At 40.3% G+C, this 21,812-nt stretch overlaps 1 protein-coding gene across 4 annotated transcripts in view; it reads left to right on the top strand.

Moving 5' to 3' along the window:
* Positions 1-504: 504 nt before the first annotated feature.
* LOC124789978 (copine-8-like) overlaps positions 505-21,812 on the top strand; it is a 232,275-nt gene continuing 210,967 nt past the window's right edge. For all 4 annotated transcript variants that reach the window (XM_047257521.1, XM_047257520.1, XM_047257519.1 and 1 more), the window contains exon 1: positions 505-770. The gene's annotated coding sequence lies outside the window, so the exon portion shown is untranslated. The remainder of the gene's footprint in view (positions 771-21,812) is intronic.

The following is a 21,812-nucleotide window of genomic DNA, read 5'->3' as shown; positions in this document are numbered from 1 at the left end:
GACGTTTTCCACATCCAAGAGACTAAATTCATACAATGTAAATTGTCAAAGAGTGAGTAATTCTTATCAGTGATTAGAACGTTAGATCATGGAGATAGGATAATGTTGGGGTTCGATAAGTGTTTTCTGCGGATCGACCAGAGTACATTATTGTATTCGCTTTTCAACAACACTGTTCATCTAAATGAATAACTTCCTAATTAGATATAGATGGCTCAAAATAAATGAATAAAATAGGCACAGTCGTACTAAAAGAGGGTACAAATGTGACAGGAGAGTACGCAAATGAAACTATAGCAACCAATGATTCATGTAACGTTAGTTATAAGAACGGTAAGGATTAATACATTTAATTTTACAATTTAATAAGACTTCTTGTAGTTCTTACAAAAACATGTGATCGGAGGAGCTTGCATTTACATGAGAAGCTAAGAACTGCACTTATATCTGTGTTGTATCTGTGCATATTGTGCGCTTATGTATTGTTGCCTGGTCCTCCCATATGTTGGTTCTGTCGCTCAAACATTTATGTTAATGATCGCAGTGCCCTCGTGTCACGGGAAGGTCTATGGAACGAGTATTGTACATGCATAGGATAAACACGCAAGAACTTGTTGCTTGGGTATTGGCTACACTGAAGTGGGCGTGTGCGACACATTCGGAGAACATGTGTTTTGATTCATCAGGAAGAAGCGTAGGGCAATATTACCACGGAGTGTTGACATTTGTGTTGTGTGTGCGTACTGTGTTTTACACCAATCTTGCCAAAGGTATGTGCGACAAAGCCTTCTGTGATGCGTGAGAGATTATTAACTCGCTCTGTTCTTTGTTAAGAACTTACGCAGATTGACATTCAGAACGAAACCGCGAAACTTGAACGTAATTGTTAAGTACGTTCCGCGCAGGTTTATCAGATATTTTTTATTGCTTCGGTAAATCTAGAGAAATCGTTCTCCTGTATCCATTTACTGTGCTGCATTATTTGTGAAGTAAATTTTAAGAATCTCCCTTTACATTTTTTATCGTGCTCCAGATATATATGCATTTGTGATAGTTGGGAATAAAAATGTCAAAAGTCTGTCACGTTTCTGAGGAACAGAAGTATTTGCTCAGAAAACACTCTTTATTTAAATGATGTTCCAAAATTATGCATTTTGTCTCGAAGAATTTCAGCTTTTCGTTTTCGATCCTGAAAATAAACTTAAAAAATATTTAGCTCTCTTTCTATTCCAGTAACCGTTTCATTGTAAGTTTTCAGCAATGTAATGCAATTGTTACAGTTACAATTTTCACTCAGAATAATTAATCTGCACAGTGCTGCGAGAAATTGGCTAGCATTTATGTTACAAAATGAGTCTGCAGTGTTGGTTAACGAACAATGCACCCTGCATGTGTACAATTTTTATACCCAAATATTAATTAGTGATTAATTTCTGACACCAACAGAAAACTATAAAACATGAGACAAATCAGCTACAGCAGATAAAATTGTATGAGAAAGTAAGACAACACTTATTACTCTTTTTTTTTTTTTTTTTTAATAAGAGGTTCAGTGTCTTTCTGTGTTGGTGTGAAATTACTACTACTTGGTTGTTAGAAAATAATTTTATGTTTCTCTTTGATTATGTTAGATTACTTTTTCAAACTGATAGCATTCTTATTCATAACGTAGTTTTCAAATAAATTATAGTTAATGAGTCATTTCACTCTTATTTAACTGAAAACTAACACTTGAAAGACATAAATAAGGCTCACTACATCTAGAATATGCTTATCAATTTGAATTAGCCACACATGATAATTTGTCTTGTACTGATAAAGTTGGTTTTCTAAATAATTTCAAGTTTTTGGTTCATATCGACATCTATACTGTGCAAACCACTGTGAGGTGCTTGGCAGATGGGACATCCCACTGTACCAGTTAGAGTGACACATCGAGTAAAAACTATTTTCCTTGTATACATCTCTTTGTAATAGTTCTGAAACAAGAGTTGTTGTTGTTGCGGTCTTCAGTCCTGAGACTGGTTTGATGCAGCTCGCCATGCCACTCTATCCTGTGCAAGCTTTTTCATCTCCCAGTACCTACTGCAACCTACATCCTTCTGAATCTGCTTAGTGTATTCATCTCTTGGTCTCCCTCTACGATTTTTACCCTCCACGCTGCCCTCCAATACTAAATTGGTGATCCCTTGATGCCTCAGAACATGTCCTACCAACCGATCCCTTCTTCTGGTCAAGTTGTGCCACAGACTTCTCTTCTCCCCAATCCTTTTCAATACTTCCTCATTAGTTATGTGATCTACCCATCTAATCTTCAGCATTCTTCTGTAGCACCACATTTCGAAAGCTTCTATTCTCTTCTTGTCCAAACTATCCATCGTCCATGTTTCACTTCCATACATGGCTACACTCCATACGAACACCCTCAGAAATGACTGCCTGACACTTAAATCAATACTGGATGTTAACAAATTTCTCTTCTTCAGAAACGCTTTCCTTGCCATTGCCAGCCTACATTTTATATGCTCTCTACTTCGACCATCATCAGTTATTTTGCTCCCCAAATAGCAAAACTCCTTTACTACTTTAAGTGCCTCATTTCCTAATCTAATTCCCTCAGCATCACCCGACTTAATTAGACTACATTCCATTATCCTTGTTTTGCTTTTGTTGATGTTCATCTTATATCCTCCTTTCAAGACACTGTCCATTCCATTCAACTGCTCTTCCAAGTCCTTTGCTGTCTCTGACAGAATTACAATGTCATCGGTGAACCTCAAAGTTTTTATTTCTTCTCCATGAATTTTAATACCTACCCCGAATTTTTCTTTTGTTTCCTTTACTGCTTGCTCAATATACAGATTGAACAACATCGGGGAGAGGCTACAACCCTGTCTTACTCCCTTCCCAACCACTGTTTCCCTTTCATGCCCCTCGACTCTTATAACTGCCATCTGGTTTCTGTACAAATTGTAAATAGCCTTTCGCTCCCTGTATTTTACCCCTGCCACCTTCAGAATTTGAAAGAGAGTATTCCAGTCAAGAAACAAGAGTAGTCTTAATAAATATTAACCCATGCATTTGTTGCTGATTATAGCTCAGAGATGCATGGTATGCCACTCTAAATTCTTTTCAGCAGAGATTTTACTTGTTTTGCTTCCCAGAATATGATTTAAAAAAGTAATAAATAAAAAGTGTTCCACAAAGATTATGTGATAATAAAGTGAATGCTTCATACATACAGACTGTTTTTTTAATAAAAGTGAAACCCACTCGGTTTGTGAGTTGTGCAGTAGATACAATCTGTTTGAACTGTGCCCCTATCTCAGATGTTAAGTCCCATAGTGCTTAGAGCCATTTGAACTGTGCCCTTGAGGTACAAATGAAATTAGTGGTATTGTGTTTTGACATCAACATCTTAGACGAAAGCACATATTTTTTGTGGTGGGACTAAGTTACTGTTTACTGTTTTTGTTTTGTTTTATGTATTACCATAAATTCTGGCCAAAAGCTTGTACAATCGACACGTTCCATATCCTGTGATAGTGTCAAAACATGGATCACCGGAACAAGAGATAAATAAATAAGTGTAGTAAATTCTGTTCCCTAGAGGAAAAGCCAAGACTGGAAACTGTGTGTAAAGTTGTACAAGAAAGCTACAGAAATAAAGAGTCAATAGAGAGACACAGTAAGGAAGATGACATCAAACATCAGCATTAGAATAACAGAGAGGAGTAGCCACCAAAAATCTTAAATGCTGGTGTTATTCAAAATTAGTAGTGAGGCAGGTAGCATTAGTTCAAGAGCAATCTTCAGAAATACAATATTGTAATGGAGTTACAGAAGTATAATGTAACAGGAAATAAAGGGTGTCAAGAAGGAAGGAGCCTTTTATTAAACTGAATGTAATGACTCACAAAGTACCTTCCATCATACGACCCTTACTTCTTCTTTCATATATTAATGATCTTTTAATATATCATATTGAGAAGTTCTTTTTTTTCTCATGATAGAGACATTGCAGTAAATAGGTAATCAAATGCAATTTTTAAGAAAGAGCTGTTAATAAATGGTGTGTAGCCTATTGACTGTCATTAAACATTGGAAAAAAGACTCACTTTATGTAGTTTAGAACCTGCAAAAGGTTTCCACACAGTAGATATGTAATATATGAAGGCTTGCAGATAGAAGAGGTTGAAAATGTTAAATTATTGGAATTAGAATGTGATATGTTTACCAAAATGAATTATCGAGTGCTGTTGAAAACTTAAAGGAAGTACTGGATGCCAGTCAAACAATAATCCAATGATCATCATTGGTATTCCGCATAGACATGACCTCATAAACGATTCGTGTGTAAATAAAGAAATCATGAAATCCACCAAACAGTTAGAGAACATATGCAAAATGTATGAAAACACTCAATTTCTACCTATTAACTACCTACAGAGATACAGTTTTACAAGACATTGTATGCACTTAAACAGAAAGGGAAAGAGACTTCTCAGCTCTAAAATTATGGAGACATTGATGGCAACAGTAGAACCAAGATTAACATGCCAGCCACAAATAATAATAAAACTACCACAGTGAAACCATCAAAAACCACAGCAACAAAAAAACAACTATCAATACAACAAACAAAACCACTGTCATCAGCTGATACAGCACAGCCCTCACCAACGGCAGAAAAACCAGCATCGTCTGAAGCAATACAATCCTCATCAGTTGTGGCAGGAACTGCAGATGCAGCATCATCATCTTAATCACCAGCAGAACCACCATCATCAGAGACAACAACAGAACCACTATCACAAGTGGTGGCAGCATCAACATTGCCAGAATCAGGGCTATCATCATCACATGAAGAAACAACAACAGAAGAAACGACAGCAGAAGAATCAATAGGTGCCACTCATAACAAGAGAAAAACTTCACCACCATGCCATCTTAAGGATTTTTTAGTAGAAACCGGGAGGAAAAAGCATTAAGATAAGTAATTACAAAAAGTTGTGTCTCACCAGTTTAGAGCAGTTAATTTTGATGACATCACATCTAGAATAGCAAATTATAATCTTGTTGTGCATTTGAATATTGGAGGTTTATCAAGTAATCTGCTCAGTAAGCTTCATGACTTAGAAATATTTCTATACAGAACAAAATGGTCTGTAAAGGTTATTTGCTTAAGTGAACATTGGCTTAGAGACGAAAATATAAATTTATTGAACAAACTTACAGATTATGAAGTAGCAGCTAGCTTCTGTAGAGACAATTGGTATGGTTCATGTATTCTGGTTCATTCATCAGTAAAATACCAAGTTAAGCAAAATTTCAATATTTTAAATGAAGAATGCATATTTGAGAGTTGTTGCATAGAACTTAAGGACTATAACATGCTGATATTCAGCATATATTGTACCCCTGGTTACTCAATCTCGTGCACTTTTCTGGTCAAACTTGAAAATTTACTCCACTCACTCAAAACTGAAAAGTTATGTAAAAAATTGTTGTTTGTGCTGATTTTAGTATAGATGTGAGAAAAAATGACAAATTTGCCCTTAAGATGAAGGAGCTGATGTCCACACATGGTTTTATTCTAAATTTTGTAGAAATGACAAGAATAACTGCTTCGTCGGCATCCTGATAACATTGCTAGTAACTTAAACTACAGAGTAACAGAAAAATGTATAATAAGCTTAGGGATCTCAGACCACAGTGCTCTATTAGTGTCATTACCTTGTGTTAGCCCGAAGCACACAAATGAGAAAAGCAGAAATTTTAGACAAGAAAATGTAGAAATGTTTGTCTATAAAATCAGCCTCATCTCATTACCATTTACTGCTAAGTCCTTAGTAAACGAAAATTTCAATAACTTTCTGAAGCTCTTCTTGATGGTGTTCAATGAATGTTTTCCTTTTATAACTACAAAAACTGACACACCTAAGAAGGATTCGTGGATAACGAGGGGTATTTGGATTTCAAGCATGAGGAAAACAGAACTTCATATGGAGGCGAAAGCCAATAGAGACCCTGAATTCTTAAATTATGTTAAGGCAATATAAGAAAGTCTGATAAAGTTTTCAGACAATCCAAAATATTGGCAAACAATAATTACATTTCAAAAGCTAAAAATAAGTGTAAAGCAATATGGACTGTTGTAAAGAATGAAATAGGTATCGAAAGAAAGCAGACAATGGAAACTTGAACTGGTGGTTGAAGGTGAGACTGTTTGGAACACTACACAAATCTGTGAAGATTTTACAGCCACTTCATAAATTCATATAAAACTTATGATGTACTTTCACTGCCAAACGTGTACCCTGTTTCCAGTTTATGTAACCCCACTAAATTTTAATTCACCCATATATCCTATCCTGAAGTAGCTGATATCATAACGTCGTTGAAGAATTTAAATTCTGTAGGCTGGGATGAAATTCCTACTAAAATAATAAAGTCAGTCACCCACAGTATTGCACATCCTCTGCCCCTTATAATGAATAAATCTTTCGAGGGAGGATGTTTTCTTGATAGACTGAAGTATGCTGAAATACGACCCATTTACAAAAAAGGCAGACACGATGAAGTGAGTAATTATCAACTTGTCTCATTGTTATCAATATTTTCCAAAATATTTGAAAGAGCTGCATGTAACCAGATAGTTAACTATAGTAATCTGCATAATATTATCCAGAACAGTGAGCATGGTTTCCAAAGAGGACACTGCACTGTGCAAGCCATTAATGAGCTTATTACAAAAATTATTACTAGTCTGGATAAAAATATGAATGTATCGGGCATATTTTATGAGCTAAGTAAAGCCTTTGACACAGTAGATCACAAACTACTACTTCACAGGCTACAAGCACATGGTTCTAGTGAAAATTCACTGAGATGGATGTCATTTTACCTATTAAACAGGAAACAAAGAACAGTAATAGAAGAAACTGGTAAGAGATTCTTCTCAAGTTGGAAAAAGATAGAACAAGGTGTGCCACAAGGATCTATCCTTGGGCCAATATTGTTCTTGTATTATATAAATGACTTGCTGACTAACATAAATTCAGACACTATTCTCTATGCGGATGTCTCTACAGCAATAGTCTGTTACAAGAAAAGTGAAAATTTAGTTAATCATCTTCAGCAGTCTTTGGCTGAAATTGAAGCCTGGGTGAGAAATAATGATCTGAAATTAAATCTAACAAAGACTCAAATCATTCACTTTACCATGAAACAAGCTGTACAGGATATACTAGAAATACCATATGAGGACAATCACCTTGCCATCACAAACTGTACAAAATTTCTAGGTGTAATGCTGAACAAGAATTTGTCATGGACAGATCACGTAGATGCCATGTGTCACCATCTAAATAGTCTAATATTTGCAATGAATGTTATAAGCAGTATAATAGAAACACCAGTCAAAAAAGTTGTATATCATGCATATTTTGTATCTGTGATTAGATATGGTATAATTTTTTTGAGGATCAGAAAAAACAAACTTACAGAGAGTCTTTAATCTACAGAAAAAAAACCATTAGAGCCATGGCAGGTGCAGAAAAGACAGTCGTGCAGACCTCTGTTCAAGGCCTTGATCTTATGGCTGTTCCTGGCCTCTATATCTATGAGACAATTAAGTTTATAATAGAGGAAAATATTCCACGTGGGGAAAATATATATAAAAACAAAAATGCTGTAACTTACCAAATGAGAAAGTGTTGGTGTGTTGATAGACACAACAAAAAACACACAAATTTCAAGCTTTCGCAACCCAAGGTTGCTTCATCAGGAAAGAGGGAAGGAGAGGGAAAGACGAAAAGATGTGGGTTTTAAGGGAGAGGGTAAGAAGTCATTCCAATCCCGGGAGCGGAAAGACTTTCGTTAGGGGGAAAAAAGGACAGGTATACACTCGTGTGCGCGCACACACACACACACACACACACACACACACACACACACACACCCGCATATATACAGACACAGGCAGACGTATGTAAATTACATTAGCAAGCAAATATTATTGCAGTGCAGAAGAATTTATGACTGTCTGTCACAAACAACTGTGCCTGATGTTACATTTTATTCTGTCATGCTAAAAAAGTACTTTAAGTAAATACTTATTCTTGTTGTTGTTGTTGTTGTGGTTGTGGTTGTGGTTGTGGTCTTCAGTCCTGAGACTGGTTTGATGCAGCTCTCCATGCTGCTCTATCCTGTGCAAGCTCCTTCATCTCCCAGTACCTACTGCAACCTACATCCTTCTGAATCTGCTTAGTGTATTCATCTCTTGGTCTCCCTCTACGATTCTTACCCTCCACGCTGCCCTCCAATGCTAAATTTGTGATCCCTTGATGCCTCAGGACATGTCCTACCAACCAATCCCTTCTTCTAGTCAAGTTGTGCCACAAACTTCTCTTCTCCCCAATCCTATTCAATACCTCCTCATTAGTTACGTGATCTACCCACCTAATCTTCAACATTCTTCTGTAGCACCACATTTCGAAAGCTTCTACTCTCTTCTTGTCTAAACTATTTATTGTCCATGTTTCACTTCCATACATGGCTACACTCCATACAAATACTTTCAGAAATGACTTCCTGACACTTAAATCTATACTCAGTGTTAACAAATTTCTCTTCTTCAGAAACGCTTTCCTTGCCATTGCTATTCTAAATTTTATATCCTCTCTACTTCGACCATCATCAGTTATTTTGCTCCCCGAATAGCAAAACTCCTTTACTACTTTAAGTGTCTCATTTCCTAATCTAATTCCCTCAGCATCATCCAACTTAATTCGACTACATTCCATTATCCTTGTTTTGTTTTTGTTGATGTTCATCTTATATCCTCCTTTCAAGACACTGTCCGTCCCGTTCAACAGCTCTTCCAAGTCCTTTGCGCTGTCTCTGACAGAATTACAATGTCGTCGGCGAACCTCATAGTTTTTGTTTCTTCTCCCTGGATTTTATTCGTCTGTAAATAATTCCCATTAATATTTTGCGGCTGTGACTTATTAAACTGATAGTTCGGTGATTTTCACATCTGCCAACACCTGCTTTCTTTGGGATTGGAATTATTATATTCTTCTTGAAGTCTGAAGGTATTTCGCCTGTCTCATACATCTTGCTCACCAGATGGTAGAGTTTTGTCAGGACTGGCTCTCCCAAGGCCGTCAGTAGTTCTAATGGAATGTTGTCTACTCCCGGTGCCTTGTTTTGACTCAGGTCTTTCAGTGCTCTGTCAAATTCTTCATGCAGTATCGTATCTCCCATTTCATCTTCATTTACATCCTCTTTTATTTCCATAATATTGTCCTCAAGCACATCGCCCTTGTATAGACCCTCTATATACTCCTTCCACCTTTCTGCTTTCCCTTCTTTGCTTAGAACTGGGTTTCCATCTGAGCTCTTGATATTCATACAAGTGGCTCTCTTTTCTCCAAAGGTCTCTTTAATTTTCCTGTAGGCAGTATCTATCTTACCCCTAGTGAGATAAGCCTCTACATCCTTACATTTGTCCTCTAGCCATGCCTGCAGAGCCATTTTGCACTTCCTGGCGATCTCATTTTTGAAACGTTTGTATTCCTTTTTATCTGCTTCATTTACTGCATTTTTATATTTCCTCCTTTCATCAATTAAATTCGATATTTCTTCTGTTACCCAAGGATTTCTACTAGCCCTCATCTTTTTACCTACTTGATCTTCTGCTGCCTTCACTACTTCATCCCTGAGAGCTACCCATTCTTCTTCTACTGTATTTCTTTCCCCCATTCCTGTCAATTGCTCCCTTATGCTCTCCCTGAAACTCTGTACAACCTCTGGTTTAGTCAGTTTATCCAGGTCCCATCTCCTTAAATTCCCACCTTTTTGCAATTTCTTCTGTTTTAATCTACAGTTCATAACCAATAGATTGTGGTCAGAGTCCACATTGCCCCTGGAAAAGTCTTACAATTTAAAACCTGGTTCCTAAATCTCTGTCTTACCATTATATAATCTATCTGATACCTTTTAGTATCTCCAGGATTCTTCCATGTATACAACCTTCTTTTATGTTTCTTGAACCAAGTGTTAGCTATGATTAAGTTATGCTGTGTGCAAAATTCTACCAGGCAGCTTCCTCTTTCATTTCTTAGCCCCAATCCATATTCACCTACTATGTTTCCTTCTCTCCCTTTCCCTACTCTCGAATTCCAGTCACCCATGACTATTAAATTTTTGTCTCCCTTCACTACCTGAATAATTTCTTTTATCTCATCATACATTTCTTCAATTTCTTCATCATCTGCAGAGCTAGTTGGCATATAAACTTGGACTGCTGTAGTAGGCGTGGGCTTCGTGTCTATCTTGGCCACTATAATACGTTCACTATGCTGTTTGTAGTAGCTTACCCACACTCCTATTTTTTTATTCATTATTAAACCTACTCCTGCATTACCTCTATTTGATTTTGTATGTATAACCCTGTATTCACCTGACCAGAAGTCTTGTTCCTCCTGCCACCGAACTTCACTAATTCCCACTATATCTAACTTTAACCTATCCATTTCCCTTTTTAAATTTTCTAACCTACCTGCCCGATTAAGGGATCTGACGTTCCACGCTCCGATCCGTAGAACGTCAGTTTTCTTTCTCCTGATAACGACGTCCTCTTGAGTAGTCCCTGCTCGGAGATCCGAATGGGGGACTATTTTACCTCCGGAATATTTTACCCAAGAGGACGCCATCATCATTTAACCATACAGTAAAGCTGCATGCCCTCGGGAAAACTTATGGCTGTAGTTTCCCCTTGCTTTCAGCCGTTCGCAGTACCAGCACAGCAAGGCCGTTTTGGTTAGTGTTACAAGGCCAGATCAGTCAATCATCCATACTGTTGCCCCTGCAACTACTGAAAAGGCTGCTGCCCCTCTTCAGGAATCACATGTTTGTCTGGCCTCTCAACAGATACCCCTCCGTTGTGGTTGCACCTACGGTACGGCTATCTGTATCGTTGAGGCACGCAAGCCTCCCCACCAACGGCAGGTCCATGGTTCATTGGAGGGGGGGGGGGGTGGTACTTATTCTTAATTTTACTTTATTTACAATATGATTATTTTTAAGTCATTTGTGGCATTTAAAATTACAAAATACCTGTAATTATTCTGTATACTTACAATTAAAAAGTAGCTTTATACTGACAAGTCACCTATGTCCCAATCATCTGATTGTATATGACATGTTATGTGACAATAAAGTTTCTGTTCTATTCTGTAGTCAATTCACACGGCAGGAGCATACAACAGAATTGCTGGAACCCCTTTTTGTAATGCAAATGCTGTCAATCATAGATGACGCAGACAGAGAAAAAGAAACTGGTGTGCTTTTGCTTACTTTTATTCTATATCTTGGGATAACTCATCAAGCCAAGTCAGTCGTCCAGGTCCTCAGATATGTAATACACATTGTATGTTGTGTAAATTCAAGAACATATTACAGAAGCTTGTTCAAAGAACTGGGTATACCAACAGCTTCTTCTCAGTATATTTATTGCTTAATTAAATTTGCCACGAGCTCGGTACACAGAAGCACTGCAAAGTTATAGTAAATGAATGTCATTTTGACCCAGATAGACATTCTCCATTCAGGAACGTGCATTTTCTGTAGTCTGCAAGCAGGCTTAAAATTTTGAGCTACTGCTAATAAAGAGCCTAAATGATTTAGTAGTGGATGGCTTCTTCAACTATGTTGATCAATTTCTTACCAAATCCAGTTCATATGCTTATGATTAACTACACTACCTAACATGAATTGTGTGCAAGACTTGATTGTATCATGCATTCAGTGCAGTAATGAAGTATTTGTATCCAAGTCTTGCTAACTGTTTTTGCTTTTGACTGTGCTTGTCTACAGTAGCCATGTATTTAAACTGTGCGCTGTAGTACGTATACACTTGTTTACATTTTTAAATATACTTTTCCTCATCCTTGAATAGTGTAACACTTAGTATTCACAGAAAGAAATTTGCGTATCAGTTCCTTTGGAAATATATGTTATGTATTTTTGTTTTTCTCGTGCATTTCACATGCTTGATCATCTGCTTACTATGGGTCTATGAAACAAACTGCATATTTAATATAATATGACAACCAAAGGAAATATGTTTAGCAGAAATTAAACTTGTGTCCTTGGCAACTGATTCTACATAATAAAATACTTTTTACATAGTAGAAAATAATCAAATATTGTCTGTAAATGTCTTATATGAAGCCAGTTATAAATTGTGATGTAGTATGTGTCACTGTAGTGCATAAGACTCCATTCACATCACAATGCTTATCTGAACTAACACAGGTAATAGATATCAGCCAGTTAAGGATACACAACAGGAGACAACAGTTGATTGATCAGATATCATTAGAAGCTAAATATTGATTTTTAACCGAAAGCAAAACAGTTAACTGAAGATGTGACTAAATATGCCACCCTCATAGAGTAATAATGATTTCCAGTGCTTTCCTGGATATTTTTATCAGTAAATATTTATAAATACAGGTATACATTGTATATGTAGTTACAGTGAGTGAAGTGCAGTTTGCAATACTGGCTGTAAGTATTAACTACTAACATAATGATGAGTGTGGCACATATTTGGAATGAAGGTTGTGATGACATACTTACTCATAGTAATATAGGATGAGATGTGTGTTAGGTGGTGAGGTGATAATTTGATTGTGAGTTGGCAAAGCAAGTGCTAGTTTGATTATGTGTTGACGAAGTAACTTATACTTTGGTTGAGAGTAGGCAAGGCCAGCAAATAGATGTCAGAAGCAGCTTGGCTACAGTTAATGAGCGATTCAAGTGGTGATTCAGGAGAGCTTGTTCTGAGGTTATGCACACATTATAGATGGCTGCAATGTTGATGAAATCTCAGTTCAAAACAGATAGACTGCATTGATATTCCTTCTTCACTCAAGAGTATCTCTATGAAAGCAAAACTCAGCAACTTCAACAAAAATATGAAGGAATAGCCATTTAGCAAGTTCTGTGAAGACATTGTAAGGTTAAAGAAAAGATGAACTTCTAAAATCAGTACTAAAATATTGGAGCAGATGAGACCTGGTCACATAAAACTACCAGCAGACATTGAGTATATATAAACAAGGGTGCCACAACTCGTAACACATTTGTTTGACTCATGGGAATCTCACAGAAATGTTGAGAAACTTGAAAGTAAGTAGAAGAAGCTTGAAGGTAGATGCCCATTATCCTGGAAAACCGTACTTACAAAGTTTCAAGAACAAGTATTTTGAAGAATCTAGAGATAGTCTTCATCCGCCTACGTATCACCATTGTAGGACCCTGAAGAAAGATTAGTCAGCTATAGTGCACATATTTAAGAAATCATTTTCCTGCACTCCGTATATGACTGGAGCAAGAAGAAATCTGTGTGGTACCACGCTAAGTACTCGCTGCCATGCAGTTCACAGTAGTTTGCAGAGTGCATTTATAGGTGTGGCTATGCAGGTGTGTTGTACTTTTCTTAGCATTACTTGGAAAACACAGAAATTTAACAGATAATGCAGATGTTGATACAAGCAAATATCATATTCCAGTATCACCATGCTCCCCACCCCCCTGTCACCCCATAAGGCACTCACTGTTCTTTTTTGCATATGCAGTAGGCAAACGTGAAGCCCCACATAAGCTTTGCAGTGTGGTATTCTTAATTTTCTGTATCACAGATCTAACCTCCGATTATGTTTTTATACCTCCTGTTGTGGCATTAGTGGCTAGAATAGCCCCCCAGTAACTCCTGCGTGTCCTAAGGGATGACCTGTCGCTAGGAGAGCAGTCTCATTGACAGCTCGGCTATTATCCAGACAACCCTTTCTCCACCCCATCCTCATTATTCCAGGCTTACTCACTTAAGAGACCCTCTTAGAATTTGGTCTCCCCTTTGCTTGCTGTTCATAAAGGATGCCCTTACATGTTGCATAATCAATCCACTTTATGCAGACATATAGGGGATGATCAATAAGTTTCCATTTGAGGGTGTTGCTGCAGCGTATATGCATCTCAGAACCACTCCGATGCAGGTACATAGCCACAAATGCAGAAACGTGAGCTATGGTGATATTATTAGCAAATGTGTCCAAACAGTTGCGACTGCTGTTACTTTTTTCTTCGCTGACATAGGACAAACATCGGTAGACATTCCACCAGAAAATGAATGCATGTGGGGAAGCATGTCTTGGTAAACACCATCATTGTTGGATGGTGCACCAAGTTCTCTGTGGGTCGCAATTTCACACAAGATGCTAGGTGATCTGGAAGACCAGCCTCATCCGCTACAGACAACAAGTGGGCGGCTGGTGATGCAATTAGGGCAGACCAGCGCATAACCATTCATATGGTAGCAAAGGGTCTTGGCATCAGCTTCCGTAGCATGCAACTCATTATCCAGAAGGAGTTAGGCCACCATAAGGTCTCCAACCAGTGGATACCAGGGTGTTGAATATCAAACAAAAAGCAAACTGGATGGCTACTTATATATAGCACTTGCTGTCTTCAATGCTGAAGGGAACACGTTCTTTGAGTGCAGTGTTGCAGGTGACAGAATCTGGTGCCACCATTGGAAACTGGAGTCAAAAGTGTCGATGATGCAGTGGTGTCATCCATCATCCCATCATCCCAAAAAGTTCAAGAGCCACCCATCTGCCCACTCTGTCGTTTGACTAATGGGGCCGATTGCTTATTAATTTCAAGGAACCTGGTGTCTCCATCACCAGGGAATGGTATTGTGCAATGCTGGAGAAGTTACGGCATGCAGTTCAGGCAAAGCTACCGAGGGCACCACTGCTTCATGATAACATACTTCCCAATATCTCAGAGTTCATAATGCAGAAGTTACACTAACTGAAGTGGAGACACTTGAGCACCTGCCCTATGAACCTAATCTCTCCTCATGTGGTTGTCGTGCCTTCAGTCCCATGAAAAAGGGCCTGAAGGGTTGACAGTTCTGTCATACGAGGATTTTCAGCAGGCAGGTATGGACTTCTACACACAGCAGGACATGATGTTTTACCAAATGGGTATCTTCAACCTAGTGTGTCTGTGGGATGATTGCCTCATTGTTCACGGCAATTTTGTGTGATTGGCGTACCAATTCTGGACTGAACAGCCTTTGAGTAGAAATTTTTTGATCACCCCCTTATACGATAATGCATCTCCCATTGGAATTGTTTTTATGTTCACACATGAAATCCAGTGTGATAGAAAATTCATTGTAGATTCGTAAATGGGGGTGAGGAAGAGGGAGTGTCATCATGTATGTCCACAGCTGTAGCCCCCCGCCTCAACAATGCAAGGATCACAATTTTGATGCCTGACTGCCAAACTCCATCTGTATATAGAGGAGTAGGTGCCTGTCAATCCAGGATTATGGGAAATGACTACTATTCCAGGTAACCTTTGCAGTGGTGGATTGGTGCTCATGGGGAGACCTTCTAATCAATGTGAGTGGCTTCAGCATGGATGACGCACAGTGAAACATATCAAGCTCACCCTTGCTAGTGGCCATGGTAATGTGACCATCTCAGCAGGAAAGAAACAGAATTTCAGTGCAGGGACTCATAACACTATAGCATTCTAATTTTTAGTCATGCAGTGAGGCAGGAGCCAGGCAACAAGAAAAGGTGGTAGACAGTCCACCCACTTCTTGGTAAACTCTGGAACTGATGGAGAATCTTTTGCTACAACACGGTCATTATTTTTTGTGAAAATCTTGAGGATAAGTTCTGAGAACTAGCTGCAATAGAGAAAAATGAGAAATAAAACTCTCTTGACTGAAACTTTGAATGCTGAACAATTGCAGGCACTTTAGGTCCACAACAAGCTTGGAGATGTATCAGTCACCATTGCTCCTCATAACAAGGCCAACATCGTTCAGGGTCTTATCTTCCATGGAGACCTAATTTTACAAACAGAGACAGAGCTGCACAGTAGTTCATACGAGATTTGGACACATGTCCTCCCACTGTACAATGGACTTATGTATACCATCTTCCTTATACTGTGTCCTATATTTAACAGTAAAAAGAGCACAAAATGCTGCACCAGTTTCCTCATCAAGACGCCAGGAAAAAAATTGACGACTTTATCCTTCCAACAGGGCATCAAACTTTGTGAACATAGTGGCAAAATCTACATCTAAAACCACAAAGATGACAAGTTCTCAAATAATTCCAACTCCCAGTCCTAGTCACATGTGAAAGCACGTTGTCCAGTTGAGGGCTCCCATAGACTCCAGACCACTAGCACTGGTGGTAATCACCACACTATCGCAGAAAGACGCACCTTGTTTCCCTTTGGCATCACCAGAGAGGAGAACACCTGGAAAGGACCCTCCCAAAACAAAAGAGGTTGTAATAAAGCTTGATCACCTTCATCTCCAAAGTCGAGAGAGGAAAATCCTCACAGAAGCAGAGACCTCCCAAGCACAAACAGAAAAAGTCAAAAGTGAAACCTGACTTGATGTTTTCTGTTAGCTTGGTCATATGATTTTCCTTCACGATAGAGAGATAGTGGCATTATCTCAATCCTTAAGCCAGGCGAAAACCTAACTTCCATCAACAGGTTCTGATTGGTTAGACTTGCCTACATGCTCTGCAAACTATTTGAAAAGATGGCAGCCCAATGATAATGCTGGTTTCTTAGATCATGGAGCCTTTTGTCCTCCTAGCAGTGTGGTTTCCGAGATGGCCGATCCATAATTAATAGTTTGATTAGGTTGGAAACTAATATGACAAACTTTTTCTAAACGCTACCCCATAAGGAATATGACACTGATTTGCACCGTCACATTTTTACTCATCCTCCACAGCTGGCGCTCTCCCTGCTCCCTACCAATTTTTATTTTTCAATTTTTATCCATTGATTGTTTCACATTGGTGTTGGTATTTCACTGAATTCCCCAGTAGTCCAAGAGAACGTTGTCCCTCAGGGTTCCGTCTGAATATTAGACTCTTTCTTATTATCGAGGCATGATTATTACTAGTTGAATACATTTACCAATGGGTCATTAACCTCATTTGTACCAGTAGTTACCGCCACACTGTATGTTGAAAACTTTTGCATTTGGTGTAGCTACCAATCTCCAGCCTTGGCAGAGTGCCAGGAGCAATCCAAAGGACCTTCACTTGGACCCTTTCCCATGGCTTTCAGTTTTCTCCCACAAAAATGCTTGTCATGACCCAGAATTCGTATTAGGTACCCAGAACTTGTACCTTTTTATGCAATCCCAATTTTTGGGACTCCCCTTTGATAAAAAGTTGACATTTCTGCCACGTATGTGTCAGCTTAAATCGAGCTGCATGTGAAAGCCTGCCACTGTCTGCTTCCTTGCCCATATCTCATGGGCTCAAACTATTCTACTTCATACTATAATCTGGTCTTGTCTTGACTGGACTATAGTTATCAGTTTCACAGCTCATCTCCACCTTCAGCTTGGAAATCATAGTATCCAGTACTTCATTATGAATTAGGTCTGGCCTCTTGTGCCTTCTGGATTAATTTTGTAGGCAGTCTTGTCACTGAAGTGGAGGTCTTACCTATTCAGTGCTAATGGTACCAACTCCTGCTCACTTATGCGATCACCATACGACAATGTCCTAATCATTGGAATTATCGAATTCTTTTTTCATTTAGGGGGTGTCAACCTCCTGACACTCGCCCTTCAGGGAGCTCATGGTTCTTTTGTGTGTGCGTGCATGGTGCACATGGGCCCTGAGTTATTGCAGCCCATTCTGTTTTTCTGGGCTGCATTTCCTTGACTGTGCCCCTCTTCCCCATGCTCGCTCCTTCCCTTCTGCCCCTCCTTCCCTTGTCTTGGAGTGCTTATTTATGTCAACATGGCTATCCATCTGCTTGCCTGTATTCCTTGCGGTTTTGTTCCTCTTGCCTGTTTTCTTTCATCCTTTTTGGCATTTTTGGTCTCCCCTTGGGGTTTGACCTCCACTTCTAAATTTTCTGTCTTCGGTGTGAACCATTTGCATTTGAGGAAGAACTCTCTCCCTAGCATCTACAGCATGGGTTCCTCTCTCTTCCCTTCTTTCCTGTTCTCCTTCCTCATGGTAACCCCCCTCCGACCCACTAGATCACCAGCACGTGTAGCCAAGCCATGTGTTGGTGCTGTTATGTACCCATCTGGCTGAGTCGTCTGACAACACAGGAATCACACTACTGATACTTGAGCTGTTGCTTTCCCATGTATGCCAAGGAGTGCTTGTCATCCTGAAGAATCAGAATTGCCGGCAACAAACACCGTGCCAGATGGCTGTTGCTGTGGCTGGGTGGCACCCAAGGGGAGAGCCCCTGATTGGAACGGGTGTTATCAGAGCAGATGCTTGGCACATGAAAAGTGTCACGCTGCAAAAATATGCCCATTCTCAAATGGCCATCTCTTCGAGTGGTAAAGAATCATTGAATGCTGCTTCATATGACCCTGCAGCCTTCTCTTCCCTTCCCTTCACCCCTACTGTCTCTCCCCTCTTGCTTCACTCCTTCCCCCTTCCCACACTCTGGGAGGAGGGCCAGGTACGCCGTTTTTGGATGAAATACTTTTTCCACTACCTGATCAGTACTAGGACAAACAGGGCATATTCACCACCACAAAGCTGTTGTTTTTTGTGGACAATGTAGAGGACAAGTCTGGCGAAGTGGAGTTTCTCAGTAATGTGTGGTTGGGCTCCCAGTTGATCAAAGCTACTTCTGCTGCCCAGTCTGCAGGTCTTCATGCTTGTGATCGTGTTGGTGGTGTCTTGGTGCCTATTAACCCTTACCAGTCTCTGAATATGGTCCAGGGACCGATTTTTAAAGGGACCAAATTCTAAAACTATGGGCTAACCTGGAGTGATGCAGCCAGCATTCACTCTTTTCGACGTGTGAAGAAGGGTCGTAAAGACAACCCCACTGATACTGGTGCCTTTATTCTGGCTTTAGAAGGAGATACCCTCCCAAAGAAGGTCAAGGTTAGGTTTTACCAATGAGATGTGAAGTCATACTTCCTGCTACTTCTGAGGTGTTTCGGTACTTGTGCCTTGGGCACATGTCACTTAGTGTCAATGTCTTCTACTTTTGCCTCTGTTGCATCCTTTCCGCCTCCTGCCTCTTCCTTACCCCAGTCTGGTCCCTCTCTCCTCTCCTCTTCTCTCCCTCCTCCCCCTCCCCTCTCGCCCTCCTCCTCCCTCTCCCCTCCCACCTCCCCTCACCTCCTCTCCCCCCCCCGCCCCACCCTGTGCTTACGCCGCGCTTGTCCTCTCTATTCTGGAGTATTGCTGTGTGATGTGGGATCTGCATCAGGTGGGACTGACAGATGACATCGAAAAAGTTCAAAGAAGGGCAGGTTGTTTTGTTTTATCGTGAAATAGAGAAGATTATGCCACAGACATGATATGCGAATTGCAGTGGCAATCATTAAAATGAAGGCGTTTTTCATTGTGATGGGATCTTCTCATGAAATTTGAAACGCTAGTTTTCTCCTCCGGTTGCGAAAACATTCTGTTGGCACCCACCTACATAGGGAGAAATGATCTTCACAACAAAATAAGGGAAATCGGGTCTCACACAGAAAAATATGCTCGTTCTTCCTGTGCACCATTCAAGAGTGGAACTGTAGAGAGACAGCTTGAAGATGGTTCATTGAACCTTCTGCCAGGCACTTTATTTTGAATAGCAGAGTAATCATGTAGATGTAGATGTTCCCTGTAAGTTATTTGAATGGATGGTGGCTCATCTGCTCAGTTGGGTTCTTGAATCTTGTGACCCTTTATCTCCTTACCAGTGTGACTTTCGGGAGGGACAGTCTGCGATCAATCATCTGAATCAACTGGAAAATGCAGTTTGGCAGGCCTTTTTTCAGCGCTGCTATCATGTCACATTTTTCTTTGAGCGTTTTTAAGGCCTACAACACAGCTTGGTACCTTTACATCCTCCTCATACTTTATGAATGGGGTCTTTGGGGTCCCCTCCCATTTTTCATTCACCTGTTCCTACCCACTGGTCATTCGGAGTGCAGATGGCAATAGTCTCAGCTCCCTGCGGACCCAAGAAAATGGCATTCCACGGGGCTCAGTAATAAATGTTCCTTTTCTAATCACTGGCAATGGACTTGTGGCCTCCACTGGACCATTGGTCAAGCCTTTTCAAGTGGAATATTTCTGTATTAGGGCTTGCTTCCACTCAGTACCCTCTGCAGAACAATAGCTCAAGGGTGCCATATGGCGCATTTCCACAAGGACACATTCACATGATTTTCAGTTCTCTCACCTTAAGTTAGGGGTGGTACATTTCTGTCGCCGTACTACAGCCCATCCTGATCCACTGCTCTACCTTGATGCCCAATGCTTGGTCATGGTCCTCCAGTTCCATTTCTTGGGTCTTCTTTTTGACAACAAACTTACTTGTTTGGCCCATATCCTTCTTCTGAAGGTTGGCTGTTTTCATAAGCTCGTGTCCTTTGCTTCCTTACCCACCCCTCTTGGGTACAGATCATTTGACCCTTCTCTGCCTTTACCAGGCATTGGTTCTGTCCTGTCTGGACTATGACTGTCAAGTTTATGGATCAGCTGCCTATTCCACATTGCTGCTCTTGGGCCCAGTTCACCACCATGGTATCTGTTTAGCCACTGGTGCCTTTTGCACTAGCCCTGTCAGTAGTCTTCTGGTTGACACTGGGATAGTCCCAGCTCCTGGTTTGCTGTGCCATCGCTATCTGCTCTTCCCCTGCTCACCCTTCCTATTCTGTTCTTTCCACAGCTACAGGCCATTGCCTGCCTTCTGCCTGCCCTCGGGTGGGTTTACTGGTTGGGCCCCACCTCACTTCTCTCCACCATGACTTCTGTCTCCTTTCCTTGCCCTCTTCCACACATTCTCTCCTGACCACCTCCCCATGCCCTCCTTGGTTAGTTTCTTGGCTACAGATTCTGATGGATCTTTTCAAGGGACCAAAAGCGTCCATCGCTCCAGTGGTGTTCCATTGTTTGTTCTGAAAATTCATATGGGAGTTTCAGGATGCAATTGTTTTTTACACTGATGGCACTAAATTCACTGATCATGTGGGATACAGCTTCACACCTTCTGTTGGCACAGAATAGCATCTCTTGCATGCCACGTGTGAGGTGTTTACTGTGGAACTGATGGCCATCTGTCAGGACCGCTGTTTTATTAAATGGTCCTCCCTCAACCATGTATTGTTATGTATGCACTCAATGTGTTTTTCCCGCCACCCCTTGGTCTCTGCCATCCACGACCTTCCCGCTGATCTTGTTGATGCTGCATGTTTGGTTGATTTCCTTTGGGCTCCTGGCCATGTAGGGATCCCAGGCAATGAAATTGTTGATCATCTGGCTGGGAGAGGAGGGACCCCACTGGAGGTGGATTTACAGCTTTACATCAAATACCTTTTTGCTCAAACATTGGCTGACTCTTAGGCTACCGTCTTGTATAATGAACTTCACACCATCGAGGAGACTCCCACCGTGTTGGCCTTCTTACATCTGCCAGCAAGAATCTACCATCTTCTGCCATCTTCTTACTGGCCATGTTAGGTGGACCCATGGTTTCTTACACCGCAATGACCCCCCACCCCCACTTTGTAATTGTTGGACTCCTATCTCGATGATCCATATTTGCTGAAATGCCACTGCCTTTTGGTCCTTCCCACTAAATATTCCCTCCCACATTCCTTGTCTCGGGTGTTTGCGGATGACCCTTGCTTGGTTATGTCTGTTCTTGATTTTCTTTGTGAAAGTGGTTTGTATTCTCAGCTATAAGTCCTTGAA

The sequence above is a fragment of the Schistocerca piceifrons genome, chromosome 3, assembly GCF_021461385.2.
Source record: "Schistocerca piceifrons isolate TAMUIC-IGC-003096 chromosome 3, iqSchPice1.1, whole genome shotgun sequence".
Lineage (NCBI taxonomy): Eukaryota > Metazoa > Arthropoda > Insecta > Orthoptera > Acrididae > Schistocerca > Schistocerca piceifrons.
Note: the sequence above shows the minus strand (reverse complement) of the source record. Positions and strands in the feature narration are given on the sequence as shown.